Source organism: Schistocerca serialis, chromosome 2 (assembly GCF_023864345.2).
Source record: "Schistocerca serialis cubense isolate TAMUIC-IGC-003099 chromosome 2, iqSchSeri2.2, whole genome shotgun sequence".
Taxonomy (NCBI): Eukaryota; Metazoa; Arthropoda; class Insecta; order Orthoptera; family Acrididae; genus Schistocerca; species Schistocerca serialis.
The window spans coordinates 875,855,168-875,871,664 of NC_064639.1; positions in this window are offsets into that span (position 1 = coordinate 875,855,168).

Consider the following 16,497-nt stretch of genomic DNA (forward strand, 5'->3'; position numbering starts at 1 on the left):
GTGATAAAAGAGCCTTCGGACTGTAATTACGGTAGAAGTTAAATCAAAGCTGGTGCACCTGCAGCATCGCGCAATGTGAAGAGTCCGCAGAAGTTACTAGTTCCATGGACGACCACGCTCTTAATTTTTTTCGTTTGTGTTTTTAAAAGAATCTCAGACTTCCCTATTAATTTAATAAAAGTGTGTTCTGCGATATTGAATGTTATTATACAGCTGTATAAAGACAAATAGTTGTTTTAACATCTTTACCAAAAATCTTGAAAAATACGTTACAGATTTAATTCAAACTTTTATACAATACTCTGACAAACGTTCGGGCGAACTTAGGCTTCATATTTTTAAATGTATTTGGTATAGAAATATATGTGTACTATATACAAAGTTCCACGTTGTTAGCAAAAATCTCAAAAAGCTCTTGAATAATTTACATCAGATTTTTGCACGATACTATAGTAAACTCTTTGACAAACACAGGTTCCTTTTTTCATACGTAGACAGAAAAAATATCGAAAAGTTCTTGACCGATTCACTTCAAATTTTTACACTTATCTATTATTTTTTAAAAGTATGTATGGTATATAAATATGTGTGTAACAATATATTTCCAGGAAACACTAGTAGCAAAAATCTCGAAATTTTGTTGACCAGTTTACTTCAAAACTTTTACACGATACTCTAATAAATATTCAGATGGACATAGGTTATATATAAACAACAATGTACAAGTTTTCTGTTAACACCGACTGTGAGAAAGAAAATGCTGTGCTTTGATAATGTACGGTTTCGTTTTCCTTCTAGCAGTCTGTTTTAACTACGATGGTGGGACATTTAAACCATTAAACAAATTGTTTCTTCCGTATTTATTCTACCTCCTTGGGTATAATTTTAAACAAAACTTGTGTACACAACTAAGCGCTGTTTTCTTTTCTTCATCACAGTCCGTTTTAACAGAGAACACGAAAGTTGTACGTATCGCTTATCGTCTTATGATTAAAATACTGCTACGGAATCTGTGCCCTGCAAAACTTTTTAATCCTACTCATTTTCAGATTAAAGGAGTACGAAATACTGAGGCCGCGCGGAGTGGCCGCCCCACCCACCGGTTGTTCGAGTCCTCCCTTGGCCATGGATGTATGTGTCGTTCTTAGCATCAGTTAAAGTTAGTTTAAGTAGTGTGTAAAACTGGGGACCGATGACCTCCGCAGTTTGGTCCCTTATAAATTCACACACATTTGAACATTCTGAAATACTTAGTAAGAGAGATCACTCATACACCATACACCAATGATTGCAACGACTTCAATGCCAAATCTTGTTTTCCATGGTCATAACAATAAACAAGGCTCAAGGTCACCGAGAGGGGGAAGAGGAAATGAACATATATATATATATATATATATATATATATATATATATAGAGAGAGAGAGAGAGAGAGAGAATCAGGGCCTATATCCAATTACCATACATATTTTGCAATTGAGAAGCATTACCGGGTCCGCTAGTTTATATATAAGAGGCCCCTCTCTCAAGAGTGACCTTGTTAGATTTTGTAGCATCAGTCTGTTTAAAAACATAAGATTACGTTGTTGTGAGTGAAAAGAGCAGTAATGACATTTATATACTTCCTTGTCACAAATGATGGCTGTTTATTTCAATATGTAGCGATTTACGAGTGTGTATATGTGCATAATATGTATCAAAACATTCGCCTTAACTTCTCCTTTAGCCAATATAGGATCTCTGAATTCACCTTGCAGTTTTAGTTTTTGTGACGAAAGGATCGTCAAATATGGCAAAATGTGTTGAATATAGCGCGAAGGTAAATATTAGGTTACGCTACAGATCATCCACAGCCTCTATTTAGCATTCACATACGTTGCCTTCATCTAGATCTACATGGTTACTCTGCAATTCACACTTAAGTGCCTGGCAGAGGGTTCATCGAACCATTTTCATACTACTTCTCTACCGTTCCACTCTCGAATGGCGCGTGGGAAAAATGAGCACCTAAATCTTTCCGTTCGAGCTCTGATTTCTCTTATTTTATCATGATGATCATTTCTCCCAACTTAGGTGCGTGTCAGCAAAATATTTTCGCATTCGGAAGAGAAAGTTGGTGATTGAAATTTCGTAAATAGATATCCCCGCAAAGAAAACCGCATTTGTTTCAGTGACTGCCACCCCAACTCGCGTATCATATCAGTGACACTCTCACCCCCATTGCGCGATAACACGAAACGAGCTGCCCTTCTTTGCACTTTTTCGATGCCCTCCGTCAATCCTACCTGGTAAGGATCCCACACCGCGCAGCTGTATTCCAGCAGAGGACGGACAAGTGTAGTAGACTGTCTCTTTAGTGGGTCTGTCGCATCTTCTAAGTCAGGCTCGTCCAAACTGTGCCCCTGGGGCGCTAGCGCCCGCGGCCAGCGCCCCGGGCGAATTCGTATGTTGCTGCAGTGGCCGAGCCGTGCCGCTTAGCCGGCCGTGCGGACCGCCCGAACGCCAACCGATAGATATATTTGTTCGCCCGTTTTCCCTACGGGCAGAGGACGTCTCACGAGTGCTTCAGCTAGAGCTGATTGGCCTACAGTGCCATATCCGCCTGAAGGACCGCTTTCCTAGTGTAAAACTTTGGATGACTTTTACAGCTGTCTTCCACGAGAGAAATATCCTTTTTTGCACAAGCACCCGGCCAAAGTTATCTCAATGTTTGCTTCCACGTATATTTGCGAGCTCTTTTTCTCTCTTTTAAAGCTTGCTAAAACTAAGAACCGTTCATTCCTTGGCGATAAAAATTTGACCAATTCTTTGAGGTTAGCAGTCTCACGGAATATTGTACCAAGCCTAGACAACATCGTTTCCTCGAAAAAGAAAAACATGTAAAATGTTAATTGTCTTCTTTAACAATACTGACTGTAAGAATTAAAGAGCTTTATAACCTTAATTCTATTTTAGTAAGTTTTCAAACTTAGTCTGTTAAAATTATTACGTACAAAACAGCAAACTAAGGATCCGATTTCTAAACTCTGAAAAGGGATACAAAAAATTGTAGCACGAAGTATAACAAAAAATACTTACTTGTGACTATTAACAATAAGAATGAGACACTATATCCCTTACATAAAACTAATTCTAAAATAGAACAAAAAATACTTACTTGTGACTATTAACAGTAAGAATGAGACTCTATATCCCTTACATAAAACTAATTATAAAATAGAATATTTTGTTTACGTTAGATCTGACCACGGGACAGTCCAGCGCAGAGCAGTGCTGTGCGGTCTCACTCGCTCTGCAGCTCTCTCTCTCTCTCTCTCTCTCTCTCTCTCTCTCTCACTCGCTCGTATGGCGACACTAGCGACACACGGTCGCGGACGGGGCGCTGAACTACACTGTCTTGCGCCCGCGGGGCGCGGGCGCGCCCGCCGGGCGCAATTCTTGGATGAGCCTATTCTAAGTGTTCTGCCAACAAAGCGCAGCCTTTGTTTCGCCTTCCCCACAATATTATCTATGTGGTCTTTCCAATTTAAGTTGCTCGTAATTGTAATTCCTAGGTATTTAGTCGAAATGACAGCCCTTAGATTTGTGCGATATATCGTATACCGAAAATTTATCGGATTTCTTGTAGTATCCATGTGGATAACCTCGCACTTTTCTTTGTTTAGTACCAATTGCCACTTTTCGTACCATAAAGAAATTCTCTCTAGATCATTTTGTAATTGGAACCGATCCTCCGATGATTTCACTAGGCGGTAAATTACAGCGTCATCTGCAAACAATCTAAGGGGGCTGCTCACCAACTCTCAATCATAATATCACCTTCCAACATAACCTAGATCTCGGGCTATACTTCAGATCAGTCTAAATGGCTCTGAGCACTATGGGACTTAACTGCTGTGGTCATCAGTCCCCTAGAACTTAGAACTACTTAAACCTAACTAACCTAAGGACATCACACACATCCATGCCCGAGGCAGGATTCGAACCTGCGACCGTAGCGGTCACGCGGTTCCAGACTGTAGCGCCCAGAACCGCACGGCCGGCTCAGATCAGTCCGTCAGCACAAGATTATAGGAGGAGGGGCATAAGGGGGGGGGGGGGGATGCTCTCAAATACTACATGCTGATCCATTTTCATTCCAATACGAAGCTAAAAGTTTTTGCAGATTGATAAAAACGTCGGCTCATGAAAACAGGTTAGGCCGTTCATATTTCCGAAATGTGTCTTTCCTGTGGAATATGTTTGTATATGGTTTGATTATTCACATGGGAAGCTCAACCACAAATGACTCCATTGCCGAAAAGACTGTGTTAAAATTGAATGCAATGCGTACAAAGTCGGACGTCCTGATTTAAACGAAACTATGCCGAATGAAATGGGGCGAGGTAGAGCTATTTGAACTCATCCCCCCCCCCCCCCCGCAAAAGTATCAGGACACCCCCCCCCCCCCCCCACCCCACCAAATACGTTTTTCATATTAAGTGCATTGTGCTGCCACCTACTGCCAGGTACTCCATATCAGTGACCTCAGCAATCATTAGACATCGTGAGAGAGCAGAATGGGGCGCTCCGCGGAACTCACGGACTTCGAACATGGTCAGGTGATTGGGTGTCATTCGTGTCATACGTCTGTACGCGAGATTTCCACACTCCTAAACATCCCTAGGTCCACTGTTTCCGATTTGATAGTGAAGTGGAAACGAGAAGGGACACCTGCAGCACAGAAGCTTACAGGCCGACCTTGTCTGTTGACTGACAGAGACCACTTACAGTTGAAGAGGGTCGTAATGTGTAATAGGCAGACATCTACTCAGACCATCACACAGGAATTACAAACTGCATCAGGATCCACTGCAAGTACTATGACAGTTAGGCTGAAGGTGGGAAAACTTGGATTTAATGGTCGAGCGGCTGCTCATAAGCCACACATCACGCCGGTAAATGCCAAACGACTCCTCGTTTGGTGTAAGGAGCGTAAACATTAGACGATTGAACAGTGGAGAAAGGTTGTGTGGAGTGGCGAATCACGGTACACAATATGGCGATCTGATGGCAGAGTGTGGGTATTGCGAATGCCCGGTGAACGTCATCTGTCAGCATGTGTAGTGCCAACAGTAAAATTCGGGGGCGGTGGTGTTACGGTGTGATCGAGTTTTTCATGGAGCGGGCTTGCATCCCTTGTTGTTTTGCGTGGCACTATCACAGCACAGGCCTACACTGATGTTTTAAGCACCTTCTTGCTTCCCACTGTTGAAGAGCAATTCGGGGATGGCGATTGCATCTTTCAACACTGTCGATCACCTGTTCATAATGCACGGTATGTGGTGGAGTGATTACGCGACAATAACATCCCTGCAATGGGCTAGCCTGCACAAAGTCCTGATCTGAATCCTCTAGAACACCTTTGGGAATGTTTTGGAACGCCGACTTCGTGCCAGGTCTTACCGACCGACATCGATACCTCTCCTCAGTGCAGCACTCTGTGAAGAATGGGCTGCTATTCCCCAAGAAACCTTCCAGCACCTGACTGAACGTATGCCTACGAGAGTGGAAGCTGTCATCAAAGCTAAGGGTGGGCCAGCACTATATTCCAGCATTTCCGATGGAGGGCGCCACGAACTTGTAAGTCATTTTCATCATTTTCAGCCAAGTGTCCGGATACATTTGATCTCATAGTGTATATTAGATAGTGGAACAAGTCTAAGGCGAGTGTTTCGATACATATGTATGTAGGCAAACGTATTGGAAATCGCGTCGTATTCGGAAATAAACAGCCTATATTTGTGACAAGGAAGAATGTAAATGTCATTGCCGCCTGCCTCACTCGCAAAAATGTAATCTTTGGTTTTTTAAATCAGACGTGTCACAAAATCTAACATAGTTACTCTTGAGAGCGAGGGCACTCTTATTGTAAATAGCATCAAATATTGCAGATACTATCTATTAAATTAATACGAAAGTCAGATAATGTTTTACAAACGCAAAGTTAAAAATTAGACATAGACGTATGCGAACCTACTTCCTTCTGTTCCTAAACTGCCTCACTTTGCCCAACGCTATCCTGGAATTACACGGAATTAGACTTTACGTTTTAGCTTAACAATAATCTGAAGGCTTTTTTAACACTATCTCATAAATTTAATACTGACTTGTCATAAACTGTTTTCTCCGGGTAAAGTGCCAATGACAAGAATGATCATATGGCTTATCAAGCGAAATTTTTGACTGGATTGAGAAATTTTTGATAGGGAGGATGTACCATGTTATCTTGAAGGGAGAGGGATTAATAGATGTAGCAGTAACTTTAGGTGTGTCCCAGGGAAGTATGGTGGATGGGACCTTGCTGTTCATGTTGTTTATTAATAACATTGCGGGTAGCCCTGTATGTTCAGAAATGTAAAATTGTGCACTTCACAAAAACGAAAAAAACGTGGAGCACTATGACTATAATATCAATGCGTCACAGTTCTAATCAACCAACTTATACAAATATCTGTGTATTAATTCATAAGTATATGAAATAGAATGATCACATAGGCTCTGTTGTGGGTGAAGCAGGTGGCAGACTTCGGTTTACGGGTAGAACACTGGAGAAGTGCAATCAGCCTGGAAAGGAGACTGCTTACAGACCACTCGTGTGAGCCATTCTGGGATATTGTCAAGTGGGTGGGGCCTGTTCCATGTAGGACTAACAGGCGATATTGAACGACTACAGAGCAGGGCAGCACGAATGATGTTTGTTTGACCTATGGGAGAGTGTCACACAGATGTTGAAGAAACTGAACTGGCGAACTCTTGAAAATAGACACAAACTACGTCGAGAAGCTCTCCTTACAAAGTTTTAAGAGCCAGCTGTGGTTGTAGGAATCTACAACCCCCTACTTATCGCTCACATAGGGGTCGTGGGGACAAGGTTAGATTACTTACAACACACACAGAATCATTTAAACTATCATTCTTCCCGCGATCATTGAATGGAACGGGAGGAAACCCTAGTTACTGATACTGCAAAACCACCCCTCGCTATTGAAGGGAATGAGAAATAATGCTAGTTATTTATCTGTATAGATATCTTCCCCAGTGAACCACGCTAATTAAACTGTGTGCAAGGGAGTTAATTATCGCTAATTTTTGGCCCAGCACTGGATCAGTGAGGGGAGAGGTAATCACACAGTTTCCTTAATTTTGAACAGGGATCACTAGCTATGGTGCGAAATTCGAAGGTACGGCAAATTTCTGAGTTTATTATCACAAATTGATTTCGTTGAAAAGGTAAAGTGAGTCAGTAAAAGTTACTCCAGATTTAACGCCAATTAAGATAAAAAAAGATAAAATTGAAGTAACTCGTGTTTGGCTCAGTACAGGGAGAGAAGCACGTGATGGCAAGTTCACCTCTCTAAGATATTAAACTTTAACTGACTCAAATCCGCGACTCGACAACAGTGGTGCATTCATGCATGGAATATATCCCTTCGGTGGAGATTCACACCAAGCTCGAACCCTCGGGAATCGGCGAGATGTCGCGAGTAATGATGCTAACGAGCAGAGTCACTACATCACTAGGGTGTGATACAAGTTGAGAATTTCGGTCTGAGGGGGGCGTGCTAGGGTAGTCCGTGCGACTCTGGTGACCACAAGATGGCATAGTGGTCAGCGCATCTACCTAGTAAGCAGGAGACACGGGTTCGAATCCCAGCCCAGAGCAAATTTTCATCTTGCTCCACTGATATAAATCAGTGTCCACTGGCAGCTAGTATCTTTAATTCCTTTGTGTCATAAGCGAAGTCGTTGTGCAACTGTGCTGCCAGTACCATTGGCCAGGTAGAATCTAACTGTGAAATTATCGACTGTTATTCATCGTGACCTATAGCACCGATGCTGACCGTAAACCTCACCAACGTTGGAGTGCGAATGCGCTGGTTGCGGAAGGTGCTGATGGATCGCTAAGCGTGGTTTTGTGGGGACCGCTGCTGCATCGCCCTCGGATGCCGTCTGATCCAAGACCATTGCTGGGCACAACAGCAGTAATCCTGAAACGTCCCCTTTAAACAATTATACACGACTGTCCTTAAACTGACACACAATATTTTGTTAGCGCAACGCAATCTGACTTTCAAAATTCCCTACAAAAGAATGGCCCTGACTAACATTAAACTATACCTTTCACAAATCACTTACCTCACAAAAATCTTCGCTGCTCAAGCTACTGCAATACAGCGAGCGCCACTACTGCCAGCTAAATGAAAGATTCAAACTACTGAAGGCACTAACTACTGATAGGGATAGTTAGCAAATGAAAGATATTAATAGAGAACAAACAATGTATTTACCTTGATATCATCATGTATAAATATAGCAGTTCATGACAAATTACAAATCTCCGCCATCTCTCTCCCCACATCCGCCACTGCTGGCGGCTCACCTCCAACTGCGCAACGCTATGCGCTGTTCACATCCAGCTGCCGCTGCCCAACACTACAATGGCGAGTATTACAACAATGCAAAGCAGCCACAGACTGCACACAGCACAGCCAGTGATTTTCATATTGAGCGCTATGTAACGTTGCCAATAAGAAAACATAAACAGCCTACTTACATAGAGAAAACATAAACAGCCTACTTACATAGCCCCCATGCTCCCCACAAAAAATTTTACAAATTTTTTTTTTGGGCAGTGGCCAATAATGATTTGATAAAATTTTTCATAATTACAATAACAAAGAAATCAAATGCACACACTTATTGATACAATGTTGGTCAAAAGCTCAAATTTTCTCACAGTCCATAAAGACAGTCCTGATCGTTCATCAAGGTAAAATAGTAGTGTTTTCCTCAAAGTCTGAGCAGTAGAAGAAAATGCACACCGAAGTAGTGGATTTCCATGCAGTCTTGAAGAAGTAGCGTTGTCCTTCCAACGGAAAGACAGTGCTGACTCTTGGCATGCTGACAGATGATGGGCCACAACAGAGCAAACCCACAGCAGAGTCATTCGACGTTTTGAAGAATATTGGTAGGTAGGTCATCACAGAGCAGACCCACTGGAGTCCTGGTAGAGATTGTGGTATTGGTGGGCCACCAGAGATGCAGACCCACTGCAGTCCTTGTAGAAATAATGATATTGATGGATCATCAAAGATGTAGACCCACTGTAGTCCTTGTAGAGATAATGGTACTGGTGGGTCATCAAAGATGCAGACCCACTGTAGTCCTTGTAGAGATAGCCAGCAGCCATCTGTTGTGACTGTGCAGGTGCACAACCACCATTGAAGAGTCTTGCGGATAATATAGCAAGTCCATAAACCACCACTTGCGCACTCACAAAGTTTTTGAAATTGTCCTTAGAACCAGCAATGCTGTTATCCAGTCCCTTGCTGAATTATTAACACACGTGCAAACACTATCAGTCCCTACTTCTCACATATTGTCCATATACTATGACCAACTCAAACGTATGCAGTGAAATGTAACTTACAAGTTACTTAATTTGATGAACTGGTAACAATTACAATTTGATAACATAAAAATACAATAACAAAGATGCAAAATACATCATTAAAGAACATAGCAATATAGATAACAATTGTAGTAACACAGGCTTTACAAAATTATAGAAATAAACATATACATCAGTGGAATTATGACATGAGTACATACATAAAAGATCACAATAACTTTTGAAACATCAACTTCACACATGAGCATTAAACAGAATAAATAATGTGTAAGAATATTTATAAGGTAAATAACATATTATTAATGCCAATTATCTATGTAAGTAGGCTGTTTATGTTTTCTCTATGTAAGTAGGCTGTTTATGTTTTCTTATTGGCAACATTACATAGCGCTCAATATGAAAATCACTGGCTGTGCTGTGTGCAGTCTGTGGCTGCTTTGCATTGTTGTAATACTCGCCATTGTAGTGTTGGGCAGCGGCAGCTGGATGTGAACAGCGCGTAGCGTTGCGCAGTTGGAGGTGAGCCGCCAGCAGTGGTGGATGTGGGGAGAGAGATGGCGGAGATTTGTAATTTATCATGAACTGCTATATTTATACATGATGATATCAAGGTAAATACATTGTTTGTTCTCTATTAATATCTTTCATTTGCTAACTATCCCTATCAGTAGTTAGTGCCTTCAGTAGTTTGAATCTTTCATTTAGCTGGCAGTAGTGGCGCTCGCTGTATTGCAGTAGCTTGAGCAGCGAAGATTTTTGTGAGGTAAGTGATTTGTGAAAGGTATAGTTTAATGTTAGTCAGGGCCATTCTTTTGTAGGGAATTTTGAAAGTCAGATTGCGTTGCGTCTGAAGTTATTATGTCTCCCCTGGTAATAATTGTTTTGGTTCTCATATTGTCTGTTTCTGTGGTTATCTCTGTCATATTCATTACTACGGAAATGCGATCTTTCTCTGTAACTATTATTACTCTGCCAGTGGTTGTCATATGGGTGGTGTCTGTTTTGCTCACGATTTGCGTTGTAAGAATAGACCTGTCGTGTCCAGTTATTGTTTCTGTCGTCACGGAATTGTGACAGATGTGACCTGTAGTGATTGTTTTCCTGTTTTCGCATCCCGCGACTGTCTGTGTCAATTTCCAGTTCTTGTAACAGTCCCTGAAAAGCTTCAATGTCGTCTTTGCAACGTCCTGCCAAAATAATATGTCGTAAATGTTCAGGTAATTTGATTAAGCAAATGCGGATGAGTTCTGAGGGGCTGTATGGGTTTGACAGGTACTGATTCTTGTGCAACATGTCTTCAAAATATTTCACAAGACTGGAGAATTCAGATTGTTCGAAATGTTTCATCATTATGATACCATGTTTTACTCGGTCTCGTGTGGCTTGAGACCAATATGCTGAGAGGAAAGCATGGTAAAATTCTCCTTCACTGTGGCAATCGTGAATGACCGATCGCATTCTTACAGTTGGTTCATTCTCTAAGTAGCCACACATAAATTCTAATCTGTGTTCCAACGACCAGTTGGGAGGAAAACAATGAGAGAATTGATGGAGCCATGCTTGTGGATGAATGTCGTTGCCAGAATTCTTAAATGTTTTGAATTTACGTGTAGTAATGAACAGCTTATAGTCAAAATCATCATGTCGACGAGTCGCATATCGGTCATTGTTACGTCGTGTCGGCGGTTCAATCTCAAAATTTGGTGCACATTGCCAATTTCTTTCATAACTTCCGAAATGCCCTGTGTTATTATTTTGCGGCTTTTCCGTGTTTCTAAGTCCCTCTTCCCGTGTTGGAGCGCGAGTGTCCTCTGAAATACGTAATTCTTGTAATACCTGTGTCAGCTGATCTTGTACTTCCCGGATTTCTCTTTGGTGTTGTGTATTAATTTGATTCTGATTTTGTTTGAATTTTCTTATTTGTTCATACTCTTCTGTGTCAGTGAAGGCTACGGGTCTTGTGTCATTCAGATCATCATCTACCTTTGTAGATAAGTTAGTGACCTGATCCGAAAGTTCGACTACTTTCTCCGATAGTGTACTTATTTCTTCAGTGTGTTTTTCTGAACCAAGTTTCAGAGTATCTACTGTGTCCTTAAAGTTTTCCTGAGTTTTTGCAAGTTGCGTAACCGAATCGGTAGATGCAACTGAGTCAATTTTAGCTTGCAAGGTCTCATGATTTTCATGAACAATAGTTTGCAGTTCTTTTATGGCTGCTTCGTGATTCTGTAATGCATTTTCATGCCGCGAAAAAATAGGTTGAAAATGCTCACAAATTTGAGTTTTTACGTCATTACAGACTTTTTGACATTTCGATTCAATGTTATGTAACTCAGTAGTTAAATCTTCACGCGTTTGTTCAAGAGTTTGTTCCAATGAGTCTAACTTTTGAAGCTGTTGCTGTGTTTGTCTCTGATTTTGTTCCAGTGTGTCTAACTTTTCAAGCTTTTGTCCCATTTGTTGCATTAATTGTAATAATAATGCACTGGTGTCTGAAACATGTTCCTCAGTGCTTTTCGGCAGTGAAGTTGCACCGGCAACATTCACATTTTGACAAGCGGAAAATGTGTCTTGACTCATTTGAGAAAACGGTGAGAACCCAAAACCTGAGTCTGCAGTATTTGCAATATTGTGTTCTGTCATTCCCGATTCCTGAGGCGAGCTGTTGCCGACCAATCGATCGATAACGCTTCCCTGTTCACTACCTGTTTCACTGTCTACACCATTGTTTGCCGCCCGCTCCATTTCCCTATGCGCAATTACCAAATTACTACTTTGAACATTAGTTAATTCAATACTCTGCGGCGCTAACACACTGCTTTCGTCTTCACTGTCATTTCTCAGTTTACTTTGGAGCCTAGTATTACGTTTTTCACACGCCATAATTGTCACAATATTTCACACGATAACACAGAAAAGCGCAATTTGAAGAGCAAAATAAAATAACATAGCAATGGAAATAATGTCTACTTAATTGCCAGCGCAGCTGCGAAATACTTGGTGCAAATCTACATGCATGCCACAACTGTTTTACTGTACAACAATGAAAAAACTACAACTACAAAGGAAATTCTCTCTATGATTACGCGCTATCAATAAACAATAGCTACACTAATTACACAAACTACAAGAAAAAATCAGAAGATTCCAGTGAGGTATCCTCGGCTAAGGGTCGACATATGAAACGTCCCCTTTAAACAATTATACACGACTGTCCTTAAACTGACACACAATATTTTGTTAGCGCAACGCAATCTGACTTTCAAAATTCCCTACAAAAGAATGGCCCTGACTAACATTAAACTATACCTTTCACAAATCACTTACCTCACAAAAATCTTCGCTGCTCAAGCTACTGCAATACAGCAAGCGCCACTACTGCCAGCTAAATGAAAGATTCAAACTACTGAAGGCACTAACTACTGATAGGGATAGTTAGCAAATGAAAGATATTAATAGAGAACAAACAATGTATTTACCTTGATATCATCATGTATAAATATAGCAGTTCATGACAAATTACAAATCTCCGCCATCTCTCTCCCCACATCCACCACTGCTGGCAGCTCACCTCCAACTGCGCAACGCTACGCGCTGTTCACATCCAGCTGCCGCTGCCCAACACTACAATGGCGAGTATTACAACAATGCAAAGCAGCCACAGACTGCACACAGCACAGCCAGTGATTTTCATATTGAGCGCTATGTAACGTTGCCAATAAGAAAACATAAACAGCCTACTTACATAGAGAAAACATAAACAGCCTACTTACAATCCGTTAGTCGTTAATTGTCGAAGTTAACTTTTCGAGTAATGGATTAACATTAAGTTATGTGATTCTTCAGTTTCTCCCGGCGTTTTTCTTGCTCGAACAGTCCACGGGTGTACTGCCGGTCCATAGTGTCCAACGGGCACTATGGACCGGCAGTACACCCAGGAACTGTTCGAGCAACATTAGGTTAATTTTATAACTAATTAACGGAGTCTTTAAGCTTCTTTTAGTCCGTTAATCATTAGTTAGGTACGCACTATTTACGGAAAAAAATAACGCCGCACCGCCCGTGCAAATCATGTTCTGCCTAGTTCGGGCCATCTAGGGATCATACAGGTGTGTAGCTACGCCGGGATGCGTGCGACTGATGTAAAACAATCGAGTGAGAGCGAGAATAGCTAGCTGCTGGCTGTGTATTGCTCGTTTACTGAGTTAGCGTTAAGTGCTACTTGTTGTCAGTGGACTTACTGTGGAGAATAGATCACAGAATCAGATTCTGTCTCTAGAACTGATGAAAATCCGTGCCCGCAGTTAAGTGATTATGTTAATTTTTTATTCAGGTCGGGAAAACAAATATTTTCGATTGTGCTTGTCGAAAAACATCAACAATTAGGGGTCACACTTTGAGCCTTAACAGTTTGAAACAGTACACAAGGAGAGAACATGAATCGTGGTATGTACAGTTTGAAGAGAAGCTGCCGGCTGTTTCCGTTCGAGGAAAGCCAAAAAGGAAAATAAAACTTGGACATTCAGGTATCGACAGCAGCTGCAATCCGGTTAAAAGAATACGACAGGCAAGCACTGCAGAGTGTTTTGCCCCTGCAGCAGTTGGCAGCGGTGTGTCTCTAGGTAGTGTGGACCATGCATAATATACTTTTTTGTTACAAACGTAATTACTTTATGTCCTCGATACCTCACCAAAACGTTTCCAACCAAAACAGTTTAGATAAGCAATGGTAATATGTTTTACTCACTTGTACATTTCACTACACCCACAACATTAACTTTACTATTAAGAATTGTCGATTAATTTTAACTTCCGATAAACCTCCTATAACGTTTAGCGAAGTTAACTCTTTTAGTAACAGATTAACGATTAGCGAAGTTGACTTTTTTTTATTAACGTTGCCCAGGTATGCGAAGAGTCTGCTGGCGCAGTCTTCACGTGGAGCGTCGTGACCGCAAAGTGTCCCAGTTGCGTGCAGAACTCGAAGTGACCGTGCCGACTGTAAAACACGAAGCGCCTCTGCTGTAAAGAGATGCAAAAGTGTCCTCTGTGCAAGCAAACAGATCCTTAAGTCGCTCTGCTCAGAGCAAAGTCTGAGATGACGTTAACAGCACAGAGTGCGTCTGTCTAGCGTACGTTTCCAGCGTCTCAAACAGCAACTGCCAACAAGAAACTAACATTTCTATTCCGCCAATGAAATAATTAAGCAGATGCTGCTGTACGTAGTCTCAAATGCGGCCCTTCCAATCAAGTGTCGGTGAAAACCATCTTCCAGAAGCTTGTGTCTAAAAGTTTTACGTGACGATTCTCCATCCAGTTCCAGTCTTCCAGTCCCGGATCTACAATATTTCCAAAGCGGGGCAAAAACGTAGCATCACCCGATTTAATTTGACTACATTCCATTATCCTCGTTTTGCTTTTGTTGATGTTCATCTTATATCCTCCTTTCAAGACACTGTCCATTCCGTTCAACTGCTCTTCCAAGTCCTTTGCTGCCTCTGACAGAATTACAATGTCATCGGCGAACCTCAAAGTTTTTATTTCTTCTCCATGGATTTTAATACCTACTCCGAATTTTTCTTTTGTTTCCTTTACTGCTTGCTCAATATACAGATTGAATAACATCGGGGAGAGGCTACAACCCTGTCTCACTCCTTTCCCAACCACTGCTTGCCTTTCATGCCCCTCGACTCTTATAACTGCCATCTGGTTTCTGTACAAATTGTAAATAGCCTTTCGCTCCCTGTATTTTACCCCTGCCACCTTCAGAATTTGAAAGAGAGTATTCCAGTTAACGTTGTCAAAAGCTTTCTCTAAGTCTACAAATGCTAGAAACGTAGGTTTGCCTTTTCTTAATCTTTCTTCTAAGATAAGTCGTAAGGTTAGTATTGCCTCACGTGTTCCAACATTTCTACGGAATCCAAACTGATCTTCCCCGAGTTCCGCTTCCACCAGTTTTTCCATTCGTCTGTAAAGAATTCGCGTTAGTATTTTGCAGCTGTGACTTATTAAACTGATAGTTCGGTAATTTTCACATCTGTCAACACCTGCTTTCTTTGGGATTGGAATTATTATATTCTTCTTGAAGTCTGTGGGTATTTCACCTGTCTCATACATCTTGCTCACCAGATGGTAGAGTTTTGTCATGACTGGCTCTCCCAAGGCCATCAGTAGTTCTAATGGATTGTTGTCTACTCCCGGGGCCTTGTTTCGACTCAGGTCTTTCAGTGCTCTGTCAAACTCTTCACGCAGTATCATATCTCCCATTTCATCTTCATCTACATCCTCTTCCATTTCCATAATATTATCCTCAAGTACTTCGCCCTTGTATAAACCCTCTGTATACTCCTTCCACCTTTCTGCCTTCCCTTCTTTGCTTAGAACTGGGTTGCCATCTGAGCTCTTGATATTCATACGAGTGGTTCTCTTCTCTCCAAAGGTCTCTTTAATTTTCCTGTAGGCAGTATCTATCTTACCCCTAGTGAGACAAGTCTCTACATCCTTACATTTGTCCTCTAGCCATCCCTGCTTAGCCATTTTGCACTTCCTGTCGATCTCATTTTTGAGACGTTTGTATTCCTTTTTGCCTGCTTAATTTACTGCATTTTTATATTTTCTCCTTTCATCAATTAAATTCAATATTTCTTCTGTTACCCAAGGATTTCTATTAGCCCTCGTCTTTTTACCTACTTGATCCTCTGCTGCCTTCACTACTTCATCCCTCAGAGCTACCCATTCTTCTTCTACTGTATTTCTTTCCCACATTCCTGTCAATTGTTCCCTTATGCTCTCTCTGAAACTCTGTACCACGTCTGGTTCTTTCAGTTTATCCAGGTCCCATCTCCTTAAATTCCCGCCTTTTTGCAGTTTCTTCAGTTTCAATCTGCAGTTCATAACCAATAGATTGTGGTCAGAATCCACATCTGCCCCTGGAAATGTCTTACAATTTAAAACCTGGTTCCTAAATCTCTGTCTTACCATTATGTAATCTATCTGATACCTTTTAGTATCTCCAGGATTCTTCCAGGTATACAACCTTCTT